This window comes from Ornithodoros turicata, chromosome 1 (genome assembly GCF_037126465.1).
Source record: "Ornithodoros turicata isolate Travis chromosome 1, ASM3712646v1, whole genome shotgun sequence".
NCBI classification, from domain to species: Eukaryota; Metazoa; Arthropoda; class Arachnida; order Ixodida; family Argasidae; genus Ornithodoros; species Ornithodoros turicata.
In genome coordinates, this window is record NC_088201.1 from 168,435,121 (window position 1) to 168,454,238 (window position 19,118).

General features: G+C 44.9%; 1 pseudogene; it reads right to left on the reverse strand.

Moving 5' to 3' along the window:
* Window positions 1-7,318: 7,318 nt before the first annotated feature.
* LOC135389336 (uncharacterized) lies at window positions 7,319-8,068 on the reverse strand (annotated as a pseudogene).
* Between the last annotated feature and the right edge of the window lie 11,050 nt (window positions 8,069-19,118).

The window sequence follows — 19,118 nt, forward strand, 5'->3', positions numbered from 1 at the left end:
CCCCAGCACTGCCTTCTGAAGGACCCGACGAAGAGGCCTCCTCTGATGGCACGAGATTCCACATACAGGGTGTTTCAAAAAACGTGTCATTCGGACGTTATAAAAAAACGGGGCGACGGAAAAATACGGTTTAAAGGTCACTTATGTGGCAACTGAATTTGCCATCTTGCAAAAATATTTTCATTTGATTTTAATTAAAATAGATTGAATTTCTTTAATTGAACTCCAAAATTTCCCAAGTCAACCTAACATTTTTTTTTACAGAGTTTGAGAGCCCGTAGCGAACTTAGTCAGGTCCACCAAGAAATCCACTGGATATTGCAAACGGAACTGCCCAAAAAAAGTCCCGAAATTGAGGCTTCAGAGTTTCGGGTATTCAACAGCGTACCAAATCAGTCGGAAAAATGCGCGGAGGGCAGGACATGCTCCTGCCCTCATGAAGCTAGAACAGTTTATCGCCGGACCGGCGTGCAGAACAAGACGTGCCGATAACAAGGCGGTTGGCATTGCACCATACGTTGATAAGCGGCAAACAAAAATGATTCCGCCTCCTTTTTCCCGCCCTGTGTTTTTTCGACTTTCTGTCTTTCGTTGTTCTTTCGTTGTTGTTTCGTTTAAGCAGTTGTACATCTTTACGTAAAATCAGTTTACAAATTTTCATATGGCCAATGTGAAAAACTAAGACTGTCATGACATACAATAACATTCTGTGTATCAGCTGAAAAAATCGGATTCAAAATCGATGAAGTGGATGCGAAGGCATCTGCTGCATAAGTAGGACAGGTAGCACAAAAATTTGTTTTGAGAAAATGGTGTTCAAAGTTTTACAATACGTTTATGTACACTACAATGCTCGTGGACTATAGTCTTTACTGTCTTTATGTGCACGGGTCTTCCTGGTCACCTCTCCTTTCGTCTGGTGCTTTTTAGCTGCCTTTTTCTTCCGGGCTGAGTCCTTTTCAGCTGCCCTGCGTACAGCATGTTCTGTAAGCTTCATTCCAATCGATGAGCAAAACTCCGTGTAGGCACGAAGTGTGCCACTGTTGTACCTGCAGATTGCGCCGCTGACAGCTGTATCTACTGCATTCAGCGAGGCATTCTTGTCCTTGGACTGCAGTGACCAAATGACTGAATGTAGACTCTCAGCAGCATTCTGAGTCTTTTTTCCCTTGCACCTTTCAAGAAGCTGTGTGCCAGACAGACGTTGGTAGCATTGCCTCAGCAACATGGTTTGACAGCATGTACTTGTGCACAGGCTGCGGTTCACCCTTTTCATCTGCCGCCTGGTGTCTGCACCAACTTGTGGGGCCTGTGGACAAAGATCATGTTTTGGTGCCTCATCGGTAGACGTGACATGGTAGTATGTCGCCATAACTGCGTTTTGCATGCCGTCAACATCGGTGTGGCCCCGAAGGGCCATGCCGTAATATGTCGTCAGTTTTTTTTATGAGGTCCTGTGTGAGACCACCTCTGTCCCCAAGTGGCTGCCCTTTCTTGCTTTTTGCCGCCAACGAACGAAGGGCAGACCCCATACGCTTCTGTACGTGGTTCACACAGTCTTCCTTCGTCATTGGGATGAACCCGTATGTTCTATCCTCACACAGAGCTAGAAAAGTTCTGCTGTCTCCACTGCAGACAATATTCGTGTAGCGAAGATAATTTTTGCTCAGCGAGTGCCTGAACATTGGCAGTGCTGCTTCTACCTCCATCCTTGCGGAGTTTACTTCAGTGTTTTTTTTTTTGGCACACATGTGATGCCTTCCAGACACTGTAGCCTTCATCACCTTTTGGGCCCAGGGTGCACCCATGACAGTAGTTAGAAAGTACAACAGAGTCAATCACTAACCCTGTATAAAATTCAATGATTGTCCCTACACCGATGTGAGAGCTGTGGCCCCGTGTCAACCATGCCCCATCGTAAACAACGGTGTTGTTTTTTGTGAACTCCAGGTCCATGGCCTCGTAGACCTTGCGTACAGCAGCGACAGCATCAGCAAAGATATTCCCAGCTGTTTCTGAGGAAGCAGGCGTAAACATTGCCTTCAAGTGTTCTTGGAAAGTTTTGTGATGTAAACCTCTGTGCGAGACGTTCATAGTCGCAAAAAAGTCAGTGGCACCCTTCCCAATGTTTTTCACGGCTTGCATCGCCCTCAGGTTCACCTCAAACACCCTGCTGTCCTCTTTCCTTGGCGACGACCATTCATTAGCGACCGTACTGCACGATCCGCAAGTTAGCTGCATCTTTGCTGCTAATCCAAGCCTGGTTCCTGGTACCACGCTCAACCCCGGCCGCGAGCACTTTTGACACTTAGCATCGCGCAGAAGTGTGTGTAGCGACGCAATTTCGCAGATAAGGTACTCTCTGTCTTCCTCAGTTTGACTAGAATCTCGAACTTCACCAGCTAGTTTCAACTTCCGTTCTGTCGCAGACACTGAACTCATAGGTGGGTCATTTCCCAGTCATTTTCGAGGGTCTACCGAATATATTTTTTCACTCGAATCCATGGTGCAAAGGTTCCTTGCTCGTTCGAAATTCGGTGGAACTAGCCACAGTGGCCGATGACGGCCGGTCCACGCGAAAATTCCACACATGGAACCTACAGATTTTTATGCAGAAACGAGAACTTCTTACGATCACACTTCTGTACTTGTAGTATTCCAATCTAAGGATGCATTATTCTTTAGTGAAATAGTTTGTGAAATATAAGACCCTACAGTTGCCGAGATAATGAAAATATAGCCAAAGGTGGCGGCGCATGCGGAACGAAACGATTCATATAAACGCGAAACTTTCCACCATGTTATGTTGGTACCCCTTGAAGATCTCCCCTCCCCTCCCCCTTGCCCACAAACAGTTTGTTAGTTTCCTTGTGACTACCACAACATTAAAGTGGCGCAGTGTCTAAACCCTAAGGTGCGTGCAAGATACCAGACGCAACAAATGGGCAACAGTACTCCTGCGAATCGCCATTGGCACTCATTTATTAAATCGGTGGTCACTCGTGTTCCTGAATGCAAGATGAAACGATCAATAAATAATACATCGTGATACAATACATGACTCTGTACAACATTAAATGACACGTTACGCAATGCAGACTTCGTAAAATACACATTATTCAGTATGATGAAATACAGATCATACAATGGACGCATTCTGCTTATGTCTGTACGAAATATAAGTATACAGAAAAATATACAAACGAAATGTTGGAATACATACGTGTCACTTCATGAAATAGTACACAACTATTATCATCAAAAGAGGATCGCTGTCTCTCTACACATATATACCACAGTTGATATAATGCAATGAGTATACGTCAAATGTGGCAACAAATGCGCAGTAAGCAGAACGAACGCATATACACTGTACAAAAAACGAATTCTGTACTGTTTTACACTGTCGTTTTTGCTCTCTTACTTTTCTCCGTTCGCAACATTGTTTCCAGTTTTTTGTTTTGTTCTTAAACGTGGTGACGATACCGAGTGCGCGCAGTTCCGTTCTAATTTCCCCACCGCTCAGGGTGTTTGGCGTCTGCAATGTTTGTAGTACCGGATGTTCCGCTGCTGATCGAAACCTTTTTCTCTGAGATTCTTGAATTCCGCTGTGCCAATAATCATCGTCGTGCTTCACATACGTACGCGCAGTTCTGGTGCAGGTCACATATTCTGCCCTCTTCCCTAGTCTCAGTGCGTCAGCCACGGGGTACCACTTGTTCGATTTCGTGTGATGAATTTTCTTCAAGATGTCGTTGTTCTTTTCGATCCCCTGACTCGAGAAGGATGCGAGGCATCCGAACTTTCCATGTTTTACGGAAGCATGATGGACTAAAATATGGATATAGGGAGTAAATCTGTTGGCTTCATAGCCTTTCCTGCTCTTTCCGAGGGTAGTGAACAAACCCAAACGTTTGATTCCTTTTTCTTAAACACCTTCCCTTGTTTCGTTCCTTTCAAAATGGTCAATTAACTCCTTAAATATCTTCCAGAGCTCCACGACCAAATGTTCTGTTTCACGATGTATGGTTCCCTTAATCTTGTCCGGAAGTTGTCGCAGCAGCGTTCTGCAGTCGTCGCCCGTCAATGTGGTGAATCGGCGTCCTTCTCTCTCGTCCTCCCATACTTGAAATTTCACCTCACAACTGTTCACAATTTTCGCAGAGTTTTCTAAGTGATGCTCTTTTGCTTTATCTCTTGCATCGAGGTCGTCCAGTTCAATAAGCACGTTACTCAAAAGACGATGGAAAATTCTTAAGCGCATATGGAGTGCATCTGGAACAATCGACGATGGATCGATCTTGAACAGAACTGCATATTGCGCTCCACGTGGGAGATTGTCACAGTCAGTTTCCAAATTTTCTAATGTGCGAACAACGGGAGGTTCGTTGAAATAATCTACAGGAGCCTCCGGGTTTGCTCTTTCTCATGGAGTCGCTGTGCAAAAGGGGCACGGGTAACTGGAACTTGCTGATCGCAAACCCACGACTAATAAAATGAATTTGAGATCAGCGCCGAGGCATACTGTCGCAGGCGTGAATACGTCGTCTGATGTTATACTTTTACCGTCAATGATAAAGTTCACCTCTTGGATTACAGTCACGAACGATTCTCTGACTGAGAAATAGTTTTCTGAAATTGCAGCTATGGCTAGCAGACGGTGCGCCTTGGGACTGTGTATTTGCTGATCTGACTGCAAAATGACGAAAGACAGCATCTTCCACGATGTTTTAACTGCTTATATTGCAGCCGTCCCCTTCGATTTTGATTGTTAAAGATTAGAGATGGGATGAATCCAAAATTTTTTGAATCCGAATCCGAATCCAAGGGAGGCCTACGAATCCACGAATCTTACGAATCTCAAATCTTTGGAATCCTTTCTTTAAAAAGAGTTCAAAAAGCAAAAATAAAACTGCTAGGGAAAAATATTTTGAAGCAGAATATGATGCCTTTGTTTAATGAAAAACAAATTAAATAGTGTGTGAGTTTCAGGAGAAAACATACTTATATAGTTCTTCTTAAACTTAATTTATTTAACACGTTGGTCGTCGACTACAAGAAATGCATAAATTCTAGAGTCTGAATTATTTCCATAAAACTAAGCAACGATCAAAAGCAAAACCGTGTTACCTTTAAACTTGTAATGTAACAGTTCCTGTCTGAACTCTTTGAGTCCAGAGCAATGCAAACAAACAACAAAAAAACACCTGTCGGCCAATGAGGCTTTCGGCGGACTTCGGAGGCGTCAGTTTGTTAAAGAAACAAACAAACGTGGTTGGTGGATTCGAAAGATTCGATTCGCCGTTTTGGGCGCTGGGATTCGGATTCGAATCCCTGCCTAGGAATTGAGGATTTGCGGATTCGGTTGGCACATCCCTATTAAAGATGAACGCGCGAAGTAACTCCAGCCTCTCCCTGTATTTATGGCCAATTCTCTGATGACGTATGTGAGCTCTTTGAGAATAGACACCTGAGCTCCAGGGGCCGCCCCTTGGGTCTTTGTTATCTCCGATTGAGAGTCAAGGCGTTTGCGGTAGTTGTTGATGAGCGCCAATGCGGGCAGTCCATTTATAGTACGACTTACTTCTTGCCAAAAAGTGTTGCTGACGCCATGCTCATCTAATGTTCTTACAACTTCCTCAACGATATCTTTGTCGCTGCGACACAGCTCGACGTATGACAAAATGCCAGAACCGCCAAAATGCTTCTTCATGCCAAGTCGAACATTATTCGTTTTTCCTGTGTCGCTGTAGAAAATTTTATGCAAGATGCGTTTCAGGTCGCTTACAAGTACTTGTTTTACGCTGAGTCCGAAAGTATGCAGTAGGTCTCCTATTGATGCGTGTATGCACTGAGCAGCCTTTTGCAGCTTCCGCTGATCGTTTCTCCTAGATCCATCTTCAGTTTCATCTCCCTTGTTTGTCGCACATGCTATTTCTTGCAGTGAGGACAGCAGTTTGTCGTTTTCGCTGTTAAGTACACAACTTTCCTTCTCGTGTTCCTCCTCAACTTTCCTCCTCGTGTTCAGAGTTCATACGCAATAGCGCGCTGTGTCAGTGCAATGTTCTTCTCATTCACTACGACACACATGTTTTCGCCGTAATGGTCCATACCACAATGATACATACAATACTGTACAATTGCCTATTGTACAATTTTGGTAGTCACGTAAAGATGCAAGGACTCAAGTGGGAATCCGTAGCGAAAACCTGGTTTTGAATACGCAAAACTCCTTTTATCTGCGCAGGAAAGTCAATACTAACGGCTTCACCAAACTTATTTTCTTTCCTGTACCACCATGAAAGTAAATTAAGCCGCTCAAAGTCAGCTTCGTCACAGAGAATACAACCCTTGCCTGTTGGCATACCTTTCTTCTGAAACGCCTAGCGAAAGATGTCTAACTCATAGATGAAGTTCGAAAGTCGCTGCTTCCAGACGACGTTCCAATGGACAACAAGAAGAGACAAATGCTTTGATGCATCTCGGATTCAAGTTTCGCCTTGGTTCAACGGTGCATTTCCACAAAGGAAAGCCCTCCCATTTGATGAGAAATCCCTTCCTCTGAAAAGCAATGAGACAGTAACGTTTTATTAATGCTGAAAACGACGCCTTCACAAAATATGCGACTGAAAATCAGTTTCACATGTGACGACTGAGCAAACATCGGCCCATGGAGTTCGACAAAGGCGACAATCCAATCCACGCCACCATCGCCTGAGCGGTCTCTATGTCATACTAGAAAGCGACAGGGAGTAGGAAGTAGGCATAGTAGGACAAAGGAACCTCCAACTAATGAATAAGCTACGAACGTTTTGTATGTCTACATGACCTAGGTGTCAGAAAGAGAAGATTGAAGTAACAATTAAAACTAACATCGGCGACCCTGGTACCTTGCAAAGTTTGACTTTTTTAGTATCAGAGGGATTTTTCAAGCGGGTAGTGTCGAAAATTGCCCCTTTACCATATGTTCGCTTCCCGAAAACACACCTTCAAACACTTCCAGCTCTTTGACAAGCAGTCCCACCTTTTTCTCTTGCTGAGGAATAAGGTATGAAAAGAAGGCCTGTATCAGGCCGTACCGTCCATTTGTGAACAATGCTACACAGTCATTGGTCTTGTTTGCCCGCGTGTATGTGACACTGTGGAAAATTGTCCCGTTGCATACCATCCTCGAGAACACTGACAGAAGTGGCGGAATAACTCCAATGTTAGAACGGATGCAGTTCGTTTCAGGTTGCCTAAATGTGGGAGCTCGTCCCCTTCCTAGTAGTGACACTCCTGCAGCGTGCTCAGCAAATGCAACTCTCTTATCATTTTTTTAAACAAATGCATATCGTTTCACAGCTGACGAGCCAGACACTTGGACATATGTGTACATAGACTGCCTCAACATGACCTTGTGCAGCACCTGCTCTGGTACACCACGGCTCCCCTTCACTGCTTTGACCAACACCCCATTGTAAGGTTCAGAAAGAAATGTCGAATGTGCCCACACGGGTCCCCAGTTTGCAACAGACTTGGCAACATGCAACAAGATATGAATGTTGTATACCATGTTGTAGTCATCATAAAGCATATTGTATTTTACTACAAACTCAGTTAGAAGATCTTGTGCCGTGTTGATCTCCGAAGATTGAATTGAATCCTGCAGCAGAAAGTACAGTGCCTGGACAAGTACTATTGATAAATGGTGAAGGTAGTGCCGTGGCAGTATGACATTCAAGACAGGAAGACAATATTACAGCAGCCATGAGCGGTACTCCTGTGCCTTCCACAGTTTCCTCTCCGTCAGACTGCGTGGACAGCGACCAACTGTAGTTGGCGGCTTGATCTGGGCCATTCGAGCATCAGTTTTTCCTATTCTTGCTGGTGCTCCAATGTAGAAGTTTTCTGCACAGTGCTTTGTGTCCAACCACAAGCTCATTAGCCTTCGAGCAACTCCAAGGAGGATACAGTGCAGATAGTCTGGTACAAATGATGACACAACGTCAAACTCTGGCAAATTCAGTAGAACAGAAGGGCCTTTGAAGCCAAAGCAGATGGTGTTTTACGCAGCTGCTTGGTACATGCACCTTATGGATCTGTCAGACTTCTTTCCTCAAAGGTTTCTGAGTTGACAGGATACCTCACCTCACCTTTGACACTGGTGCCGGGATGAAGGCACCAACTACATCCAAAGAAACCATGTAGCAATGGACGTGCAGCAGAGTCCACACTACAGCAGACTACAAACGCTCTCCTAATGACCTGTACTCCATTTTTCATCCATGTGAAGCCAGTCTCAACAAGGTCTGTACACTGTTTGACGAAGTTCTTGAGGAACACTTCCATACACGGTTCACCATTCCCGAACCAAACACTGAACAGGACCACATTGCGAAACCTCTGGAGAGCTGGAAGTTCATTATGAGAAGCTGTACGGGCCAACTCGAGTAATGTTTGCTGTTGAACACGGGACAGCCATCAGTGTTGAGGGTTAAGGAGATATTAAGGGGGTTTCCAAGCAGGTTGAAGTCTTTGCAGAGGTTCTTGTACAATTTTCCGTCACAGATGTCTGATATTGTCCCTGGCTGCCTATTGTATCTGTCATTCAGAAATGCATAGTCCAATATGCTCTCCAGAATGCCCCGCAGCTGCGACTTCAGTGAAGCTGTCAAAAACATCAAAACATTCTCACGGTCCTTGAATTCGTATGACTTGTGGCATATGGCGCAGCTACCAGTATTGTCTGTGCCTGTTTTGAGTGCTACGGAACATGATGCACAGTAATAAGTTACGTCAAAGTTCTTACAAAACTGAAGAGGCTTTTCGAACATGTGAAGTGTTGATGGCACAACTCGCCGTCCAAAAAGAGTGTTTACCAGGACAAGTAGGTCTTTCACAGCAATGGATGAAAGATTATGCCTTAGCATAAACAAAACTAGCATCACTAATGCTTCCTTTTTGGTTACTCCGGTAGGACATATGCGTTCCTGACTATCACCCTCGTCATATCCAAACATCTCCTGTGGCACACTGTCTTCGTTGTCAATGGTGTTGTCACCACCACTGTCACTCTCATCACCAGGAGACTCTGTTTCTTCGACATCCGATGTATCAGGGCTTGTGATGCCGGAGGGACCCTACAAAAATATTTAGACAATACCACTGGTTAGTGACCAGTCATACACTTATACCCAAACACCACATCTCTGGGCATATACATAACTATCTCCCTTGTTTCATTTCATTTCATTTCATTTAATATACCTGAAGGACCCATATGGGTATTACATACCCCTGAAGGACCCATGTGGGTTTTTCTGTTGTTTTGATACTGTTCATGTTGTATGTCATTTTCAATCTTTCATTGCTAGATCTGTTCAGATGGCAGAATTGCTCCAAGTGAAATATTGAATTTGAGATAAATCTTCATTGAAAAAACTGGTGATCTGAAATTGCATTTATTTATTATTTATACATTTATTTATACATAATAAACTTCTACCAGTCATGACCCCAGTGCATGATTGACGATGAAAGTGAAGCAAAGTAGATTTGTATCGTGAGATGAGTAGAGCCCCAGTCACCTGTGCGTTGAGTGCACCTTGTTTCCAATTGCATAACGTTTGTCGTGTGCCATTTTAGTGCCTAAAAATGTGGAGTCCACGTACGTGGATTATTTTTTCAAGCCCTTTCGAAAATACTGGTAGAACGGATATGGGCCTGTAGTTACTAAGATTATTTGGGTCGCCGGGTTTTCGCAAGATAATAACTTTAGCTTGTTTCATTTTTTCGGGGTATATACCCGAGGATAACGAAAGGTTATAGATGTAAGCTAAGACTGGGGCAAGTAAGTCAATGACGAATTTGACCGGTCTCAGGTCGCCACAGTCACAGGCTTTACTATTTTTACAGTTTCTGTAAAATGCATAAACATCATCCTCAGTGGTCAGAGAAAAGAAGACAGAATCAGTAACATTAACTGACAGCAGGCTGCATGGGTCAGACGTGACGCCGTGCTGGTTTAAGTTCCTACTAACCGAGTTTGCAAAATGATCGTTAAACCTCTCACAAAGTTGTTCACCACTTATTGTTTCACCATTTACTGCGGTGCTAGTGATTTCAGACCATTTAAATTTTATAATTTTCCCTATTGCCTTCTGGCGCATTATAGCCTTAGTTGCTCATGCGCCATAAAAACCCGAATCATCATCAACCTATTGCCTTCCATGTCTTTGCAGAATCACATGCATCACTACATAAGTTCCTAAAGTAGTTGGTTTTAGAACGTTTGATCTCTTTGGACACATAATTACGGAATGTTTTATATTCTTTTAGAGTGCTTAAGTCACGGGAGTTAATGAAAGCTTTAAAAAGCTTATTCTTTTCTGATATCAGTTTAAGCAATTTTACAGTGATCCAGGGTTTACGGATCCGTCGGCTAACTTTATGTGATCTGACGGGGAAAATTTACGTGATAAATGTGGCTAAACTTGTTCACGAATTCCACATATGCATCATTGACACAAGTTTTGCTAAGCACTGATCTCCAATAAGTACTTTGAATGTCTCTTCTGAATTTATCAAGTCCCTTTTCGGAAATTTCCTGGACTGGGCTATACGCTGGCGCCGTCCTAATGCACTGACTGTTGCTTACGAATGCAAAAATTGGTAGATGATCACTAATATCAACGGATAACACACCAGCAGTAATTTCACTTTCACACTAATTCGTAACACATACATCAATCCTCGTTGAAGTACATTCTGTTACCCGAGTGGGAGCATTGATACAATTTACGAAACCAAATGTGCCATCTTAATCTTACTCTGTAATTGTGAATTTCAAACACATCTAGTGTCATTTACTTGTTCCCTTAATGGCTTTTTTCCTGCATTATATATACAGGGTGTCCCAGAAAACGTGTCATTGAATTATAATAAAAAAACTACGCCACCTAGAATCATGCGGTCAACAGCATTTGTTCTTATTAGGTTTTTGCCACCTCCTAATGTGAATGTCATGTACTCAAGTTTAATTATGTAAATATTTGTGAACTGAACTCGGAAATTTGCCAAATAAAGGTCACTTTTTTACCCCACCAATATGAAGAGCGTGCCGAATTCACTCAAATTCATGATAATTGACAGTGATATTCACGAGCTATCCCATCGGAAAAAATAGCCGAATATCATGCTTTTGGGGGCACCGGACCATAACGCGCGATGACTTTTTGAGCGCAATCGCTTTCAGTGCGACGAAAGGAGGTTCCGAAGTCAGCCCACAGAGTGATAGTAGAAAAAGTAACAGTTCCTAAAATTGGGAGGGGGAAAGCATTATCCCAGCGAAAGTCGGACGTGATAAGCCGTGCCTGTTTTATCTCTTTCTGCGATGTCGGTGAGGGCTGGGTTTCCAACCTCCTTTCGTCGGACTGACAAAGATTGCGCTGAAAAATTCATCGTGCGCTATTCTGTGCGACCTCCGTAGATCAATATGTTCGGCTATTTTTTCCGATGGGATAGCTCCTGAATATCCCTGCCAATTATCATTAATTTGACTAAATTAGACACGCTCTTCACATTGGTGGGGTAAAAAAGTGACATTTACTAGGCAAATTTCCGACTTAAGTTCGCAAAAATTTACATAATTTAACTTACGTTACACGACATTCACATGAGGAGGTGGCAAAAACCCAGTAAGAACAAATGCCATTGGCCGCATGACCCTAGGTGGTGTAGTTTTTTTATTATAATTCAATGACAAGTTTTCTGGGACACCCTGTATACATACAGGATGCATATACAGCATATGTTGGGATATTAAGATGTACGTGAGACATGTATACGGATCAGCATAGGAAGTAGCTCTCACTTTATTTTATGCCTTCCCTATGCCAGTCTAACATGTGCAGCTTCGCAATTATTGAAATATGTTCGGTATGGCAGAAACATCTATTCGAATAGGAACTCGAACGTTGACTTGAAACGTTCAAAATTGAAAAAGGAATTCGAATATAATATACGACTACTCGCTTCGGTTGACCCTTCGTTTTTTTTTTCTTTAATACATCTTCATAACCCACCCACCCTAATTGTGACTAAGCTCGACATTGAAATTAAACACCGAACTGACTAACCTAATAATAAATAGGGAATGACTTTTTCGGGTTAAACCCGTTTCCGCCCGGTTATTGCCCCCCGAACTGACCTTCGACCAATTCGGGTTAAACCCGATTTCTCCCCGAATTCCAGTCACTATGAAATCCTCAAGTGACATTTCCACTGAAGATGAACAAAGGTCGCCACGTGTAACACATGTGAGAATGGGTCACCTACGTTCCCAGCAATAAACCCATGTGTGTCAACACTGTCTATGCCTTCGGGGATTACCGTTGGAAGGTCACGATTTCGCAAAGAAAAAGAAAAGAACAAAAAGAGAGATTAGGAAAGGACTTAATAGACAAGAGGAGAAACAAAAACATCCAATAACACCCGAAGGCACAATTATCGCACGGATTTCTCCCCGAATTACAGGTTTAAAAATAGCGCCCGATTTTTACCCCCCGAATCTGAGAATGGCGTTTAACCTGAAAAAGTCACCCTCTAATAATAAACTAACCAACATGCAGCACTCTGCAGTGTCTGCTGTGCTACGCCTAACCGCGCTATTTCGCGAGCCTTTATTTTTTGTGAATTTTGTGAATCGAGAAAATTTGCGAACTAGAAGGGCGCGTTAAAATTTCAAAACAGAGAAGGGTGAGAGCTCGAGGCGTTCGCCAAATGTAGTAGATGCGAATATATTCCTAATTTATTTCGTATGAAACTGCGCGTCAAAGCATCGTATCACCTTACCGGGTATTATATCACAGCGTAACATGACAGGCGTTTTTCTGCAACTGTTTATTCAGCACTTACGTGCCTTTGAAAAAAATTATGTCCATCAATGCACACAGCATCAGTCCACGAAGAGTAATCTCAAAGGCACGTATCCGCAATCTCTGAACTGCTATGCTGAAAAAAAAAAATGTTGAAGCACTGAGATAATTGCCGATCATGCTGCTGCACTGTGTCTTGTACACCTGGTGATTTGAGATGTCCCGTCCAGCTTGCCTTTCCTGCACGAAAATTAACGCCATCCAACTTCGGCCAGACTCAGTTTACACCGTCTCGCCACAGATGCGGACTCATCTGCGCAGAGCGGTCACGGGGCGAGTTTGCGCCCCAGGGCGGAGAAAATCTGAAGCGCCCCCTCCCCCTCACATACACACACACACACACATACACACCTCCCGTTGCCATCAGAAACCCCGTAAGCAAAGAAAAGAAAGCACTTATTTGCACTGCGGAGACCGTAAATTTAAATTTTATTTATTATCGCTTTATACTGTCCAACCAACCTGCCAGGGCCTGCAGGTCGGCGCCCTCTCTGGCGAGGGAGCCCGGTGCGGCTGCCCCTCTCGCACCCCCGTCGCTACGGCTCTGCATCTGCGCGGCCCCTCACGTGAGCTTAATCTGCAAGAAATACAATTTCAAAAACACTGCTACAGTATCATGGCACCCTGGAGTAAGCAACGAAGTACGTGCATATACCTTTACAAACGGCTCCGGTGGTAGCGGACTGGCTGCAGTCTTGCATTCTTCCTGTCAGCAATCATATTGCCTGCGAAGAAGGGTAAAATCATGGGTACCCGCATAGTAGGGTCGTGAATGTCTCCCACACTGACAGCATACCTTGAGAATGGGTAAAATCTTGAAAATGACGCACATGGATGACGCCACTTGTAGGAGATCCATGATTCACATGCACCAGCGTCACACATCTGTAAAAGAGCCAGTATATTCCGATACATTCTCCTTCCCTGCAAATTATTTATTAAAATTATTCAGCATTTTTTTACATTCAAGGGCACAGCTGTAAAGGCTTGTACTGTCGTGGAGCAGACGACGAAGTTGCATGGGTGAAGCGTACGCCCCATCTGTTTCGCAGTAAACGGAAGTCCGTTAAGAGCTCTGCAATGCACTTCCGCTTAACTTGCCTGGTGTCTTTCAACATTTCTGTGATATATTTTCCCATGTCGTGTTTGTGCTGTCCCAACTGCATTATTCACCGAAATGAATATGTCGAAAGCACCTGAAATTGACAGATTCAACATTAGTAACAGGGCCACTGGTGCATCACATATGACATCCTCACCCTGATAAGTGCTATAGAGTGCTAGTGAGGTTACGAGCACATTGAGCTGGCAGATAAACGATAAAGTATAATCAGAATCAATAGAGGTAATAATCACACTGAAAGCATAAAGTAATAGGAACCCACATGCTAGGAGGATACCAAACAAAAGTTTAATTGACGAAATCGCAGGACTTCTGGATGTATCTTCCAAGGTTCGCAATAACAAACAACGTTGGGCTAGTTGGTAAGCATACGACATGGTAGAAAGCGCACAAAAACACGGACTAGAAGAAGAAGACGACAACAACACCACTGCTTATGTTGGTGCAAGCTCTGGTGTTGTCGTCTTCTTCTAGTCTGTGTTTTTGTGCGCTTTCTACCATGTCTTCCAAGGTTCACACACGAAAGCAGTCCAAGCAACACTAGTGGAGCACAAAAACACATTCACAGCAGTCCGGGCTCTTGGGCGCCAGAGCCACGACGAAACGCAAGACAGCGGGAGCAAAAGCAAACGCGTGCGAACTCGACGTAACTTGCAAGCGAAATGGGTGCCGGTGAGTTTCTTTGAGGAAAGAGGCTAGCTGATGTGTGCGTTTAGCACGTTCTGCAGGAGTTGTGCCGTTGCATTGAAGAGCAAGTCGGCGAGGGTCCACGTGGTGGCCATGAGCTGTGGGAGATGCTTGCTCCTGTCTGATTGATAGGCGGGGCAGTCGAAGAGAACGTGAGATATGGTCTCTTGAGGGTGTTGGCAGCGAGCACACTTGGTGGAGTCGGAGAGCTTGAAGCAGTGGAGCCAGCTGTTTGTAAAAGCTGTCCCAGTGCAGATGCGGTGGATGGCAGTTGCCAAGGGACGATCTAGGGACCGGGATTGTAGGCGACTCCAAGGATGGGTGTGTACGAGTGCGTGCGCGCGATGCTGGGTGATGAGGTGGATGACCTGATCAGATGCGCGATGGTTATCGGGGACAGGAAAGGTGCGAGCTGGGGAGATGGTGGCCCGTTCGGCAAGACAGTCCGCCTCTTCATTGCCGGGAATACCGACATGGGACGGTACCCATCGAAGCTTAATGAGGATGCCATTTTGGTGTGCGGAGTGAAGTGCTGCTCTGGTTGACCTAACAAGAGTGGTGCTGTCGTCGAGGGCAACCAGGCGGAGATGGAGTCGGTGAGAATGACGACATCCCTTGTGTCTTCCGACCTGGCGATCAAGGAAGCGGCAACGGAGGCATGAAGAAGTGCTGCGAGTTAGGCCGTGGTGGAGGTGGGCGTGGATGCATGGGTTGTCCAGGTCTAACACTGTTTAAAACAGGGCACGTGTTAGACCTGGACAACCCACGCATTCTGGCTAGACATTCTGGTGAGGAGACAGCTGGAGTCGTGGCACCTAAAGAAAACAAAAGAAGCTATCAATCGACAACCAGGCCCCCTCCCAGAATGCTACGCTCCTCTTCTACGTAAATACCCGGTGACGACCAGGACAGCGTCATTCTGATGATGGGACTCGAAACGTTAACTGTATTTTGTTATGTTTGTTGAAAGCCGGTGTGTTTCAAACTATTTAAGATGCAGATATTCACCGGCGTGAATACCGGCGGAATATTCACCGGCGGGGATTTCTCGTCACAGTATATAGTGGCTCGTTTCATGTGCCATTAGTTTCACCCGAAACTTCCCTGATGACATATCAGAGAGCGCTCAATACACAGCAACATACGTAGCTCTCAATTTCTTCCTGAATTCTCCTGTGCAAATAGCACCCAATTTTTCCCTCCCAAATTTGAAAAATAATAAAACCTGAAAACGAAGAACACTGGTAATTGTGTAGCAAACAATACTTTTTGTGCAACAGCACAACTGCACTTGAGCTCACCTTGAATGAAACTGACTTTTTCTGGTGTCAATGCTGGGCGGTCATCATTTATGCGGTTCTTGTTGCCGTTGGACTGTGTCCCTGTTACAGTCCTGGTCACAAGGACATCAGACCCCCATATGGCAACAGCCATCATTTTAGAAAAGATTGTTTCTTTCTCCCTGTGAAGCTCCTCCCATTTGGTCTTCTCAATGGTTAGTCCGGCTTTGCTGAAAATCAGCTGAAGGAAGGTTGAAATTAACAGCGTGTAACTTAGGACATATCACATCCCATGCCATCGTCAGACCATGGATTCTTTAGCAAATGCCGAATTTCCCTCCCCTTTCAATAGCGCATTTTTGCGCTTGCGATGCTGCCTATAGGCACTTGGAAGTCGCCATCTGATGTTCGGAGTCCCAGGAGTCTGTATCTGCAGACATGAAGGAGTCACCGTCGACGCGGAAGTCTTGAGCGAGCGAGGAGTTGCAGCCTGGTGGAGAACGATCAGCAACAGGATCGGCGAGAAGAGTGGCGTAATTGGCACAGGCCGAGCCGGAGGAGTATCCATGGCAGGCAGCAGAATTGCCAGAGGGAACCGTAGAAAGACGGTAAAAAGGGCTGTCAAAACCGTCTCCGGAAGCGCGAACGCCGAGAGTGTCCGACGAACGGAGCGCTCAGAGGACGCGCAGGGGCAGACGCACGGGAGAGCGGAGCGAGGAGAAAACACGTCCGCACTGCTGGGAGGCTGTGACAGTGGAGTGCAGCTGTAGCTTCCACAGTTTCGCCACGAAAACCACCGCCCCCCTTGACCACGTGATCATCCGTAACGAATCACGACAAAATAGCCGGAAAACGGCGCCAAAGAGCGCGCGCTGGCTGATCGAACTGCGCATGTGCGCTGCGTGCCCTCTCCACACCCTCTCACTCATCTTCTCCCCCCCCCCCCGCCCCTGTTCCGAGCGCTTCGCCAGGTCATCTGCTAATATTATCATATTATCGCGAAGCAGAAAATGAAAATCCAGAAGACGAAGGAATTCACATGTACAAATTTATTGACACGGTAAACATATACACAAGAAGCAACATTTGAATGCAAGTAAATCTACACGATTATTACAGAATACTGCAGAATAAACAGAGAATAAATAGCGCCGAGCAACAGAAAACGTGACTATCATATTATACAATCCTTAAGGGAACCTATTCGGTTTGGAGAAAGTAGATATTATTATACATATCTATAGCACGTGATGAGTCGCAGAAGCCATCCGCTTCATCCCAGCACAACTGTCGAATTTTCTGGTGACAGGGGCCACATGCTCGCGGATCGCAGGGCCACGAACAGCTGTCGGTGTCTGAATGAAAAAAACAAAAAACAAGGGAACCTGTTAATAATATGGTAAACCAGAGCACAGGCAACGTTAATTGGCTGAATACGCTCTGTAAGACATGCCAGCGTTACGCGTCTAATGTCGACTAATGCCAAAATTGGAGGAGCCCTGCGTACGCGATGCATGCTGTTTTCCTTTTCATGCACACCAGTGTATTAAACATCAGACACATTCAAACAGCGGAACAAAACGCAAGAAGCAACGCCACGCAGAATCATCAACCAGATCATGACTGATAACCGGCAGAAAGTGATGTAATACGGGGCAAGGTGCACACAGTTAGGCGACAGTATTAAACGTCTGATGACTGACATGCATCATACGTTTGTCTGCTTACCTTTCATTTAAGCGTTCATCCATGGCTCGAAGATCTTCGAAATCCACGAAACGAAATCGCCGCCTGCTCACATACGCAGACGCGAGCTACACAACGGTCAGACGGGTCGGCGCCTCTGAGAAACGAACGCGGGCGAATCCGAGAATGAAGCGAGGAGAACTGGCCTCCTTTCGCTCCAGATGACAGAGAAGGAATCGCAAGGGAACGGAAAGTCGTTTCGTTTCCAAAGGGATTGCTTTCCCTTTGGCTGCCATCCCGCCGACAGTGAGGCAGACCACGTGGTTTCTGCACGTGCACGCGGTGGCGCCCTGCGCGCGCATCCATCGCGGTGATCCCCTCTGCAGCGCCTGAAACGAGCGAGCGTGCGTATTTTCACACATCGCGTAATTTGAACGCCTGAGAGTTTGCGGTGCTTGTACGGTCTTCTTTTTTCTTTTGTTTTATGCTCCCACACACAGTTGAGCAACATGAAAGGTCAAATATGCTACGTTATAACAGATACAGTAAAACCTCGTGAAGTCAAACACCAGTTAAGAACAAAATTAGGCTTAAGTCGAACGGCCACGATGTCCCGTGCACAGCCTGTGTATTCCCGTAACATAAATAATACCTCCTTTAGTCGAAATCACGACTAAGCCGAACAAATGTTTCGTCCCAGGCGACATTCACTTCGAACCGGTAAACACCACCTTTCTCAACTATGGATTACCATGATCGGCCAAGTTCTTCAAGCCAGCCAACACAATCCAATCCAAATCCGCCTGATCGAGAGTCGACGGGATCGAGGCTTGCGCGATTCCAAAACTAGCGCCAGACGTTGTGCGCGGGCTAGGCTGTTCGGACCCAAAGGCGCTACATGAGGACGCGGTTAAGTGAAAGTCAAGAACTGTGTGTACTGTGCACGCGCTGTTAAGGGGGATGTGGGTTTTGAGACCAACTTTTTTATTCCTGGTCCATTATTGATGAAACTTCGTGGAAATGTTCATGGTGTGCCTGGAATGATTTTGCCTAATTTTCAGAGAGATATTTTGTGTAGGTATTTTTAATGAATTTTTATTAATCTTTTTACCTATATGTCTCGTGCAGAGGTTGGAGAGCTGACAAATCATGATAGAATCGTGGTATAACTTGCTACGTATTCCTAAATGATTCCTTCACTTCGTGACATTCTTCTTTTTTTTTTTCCTCGCAGGAACATTTTCAGTTTTGATATTTTGTCACATGGTAAAAAACAGCTGATATGCTACATGTGCAAACACTCGTGTCCCAAATCATGGGTGCTCTAACTTGAAAAAGCAAGAATGTCATAATGTGCACTGACCTTCCATGAGTGTAACAAAGCAAACGGAATCAAAATAGACGCAGTGGCTGTCGAGCTATCTG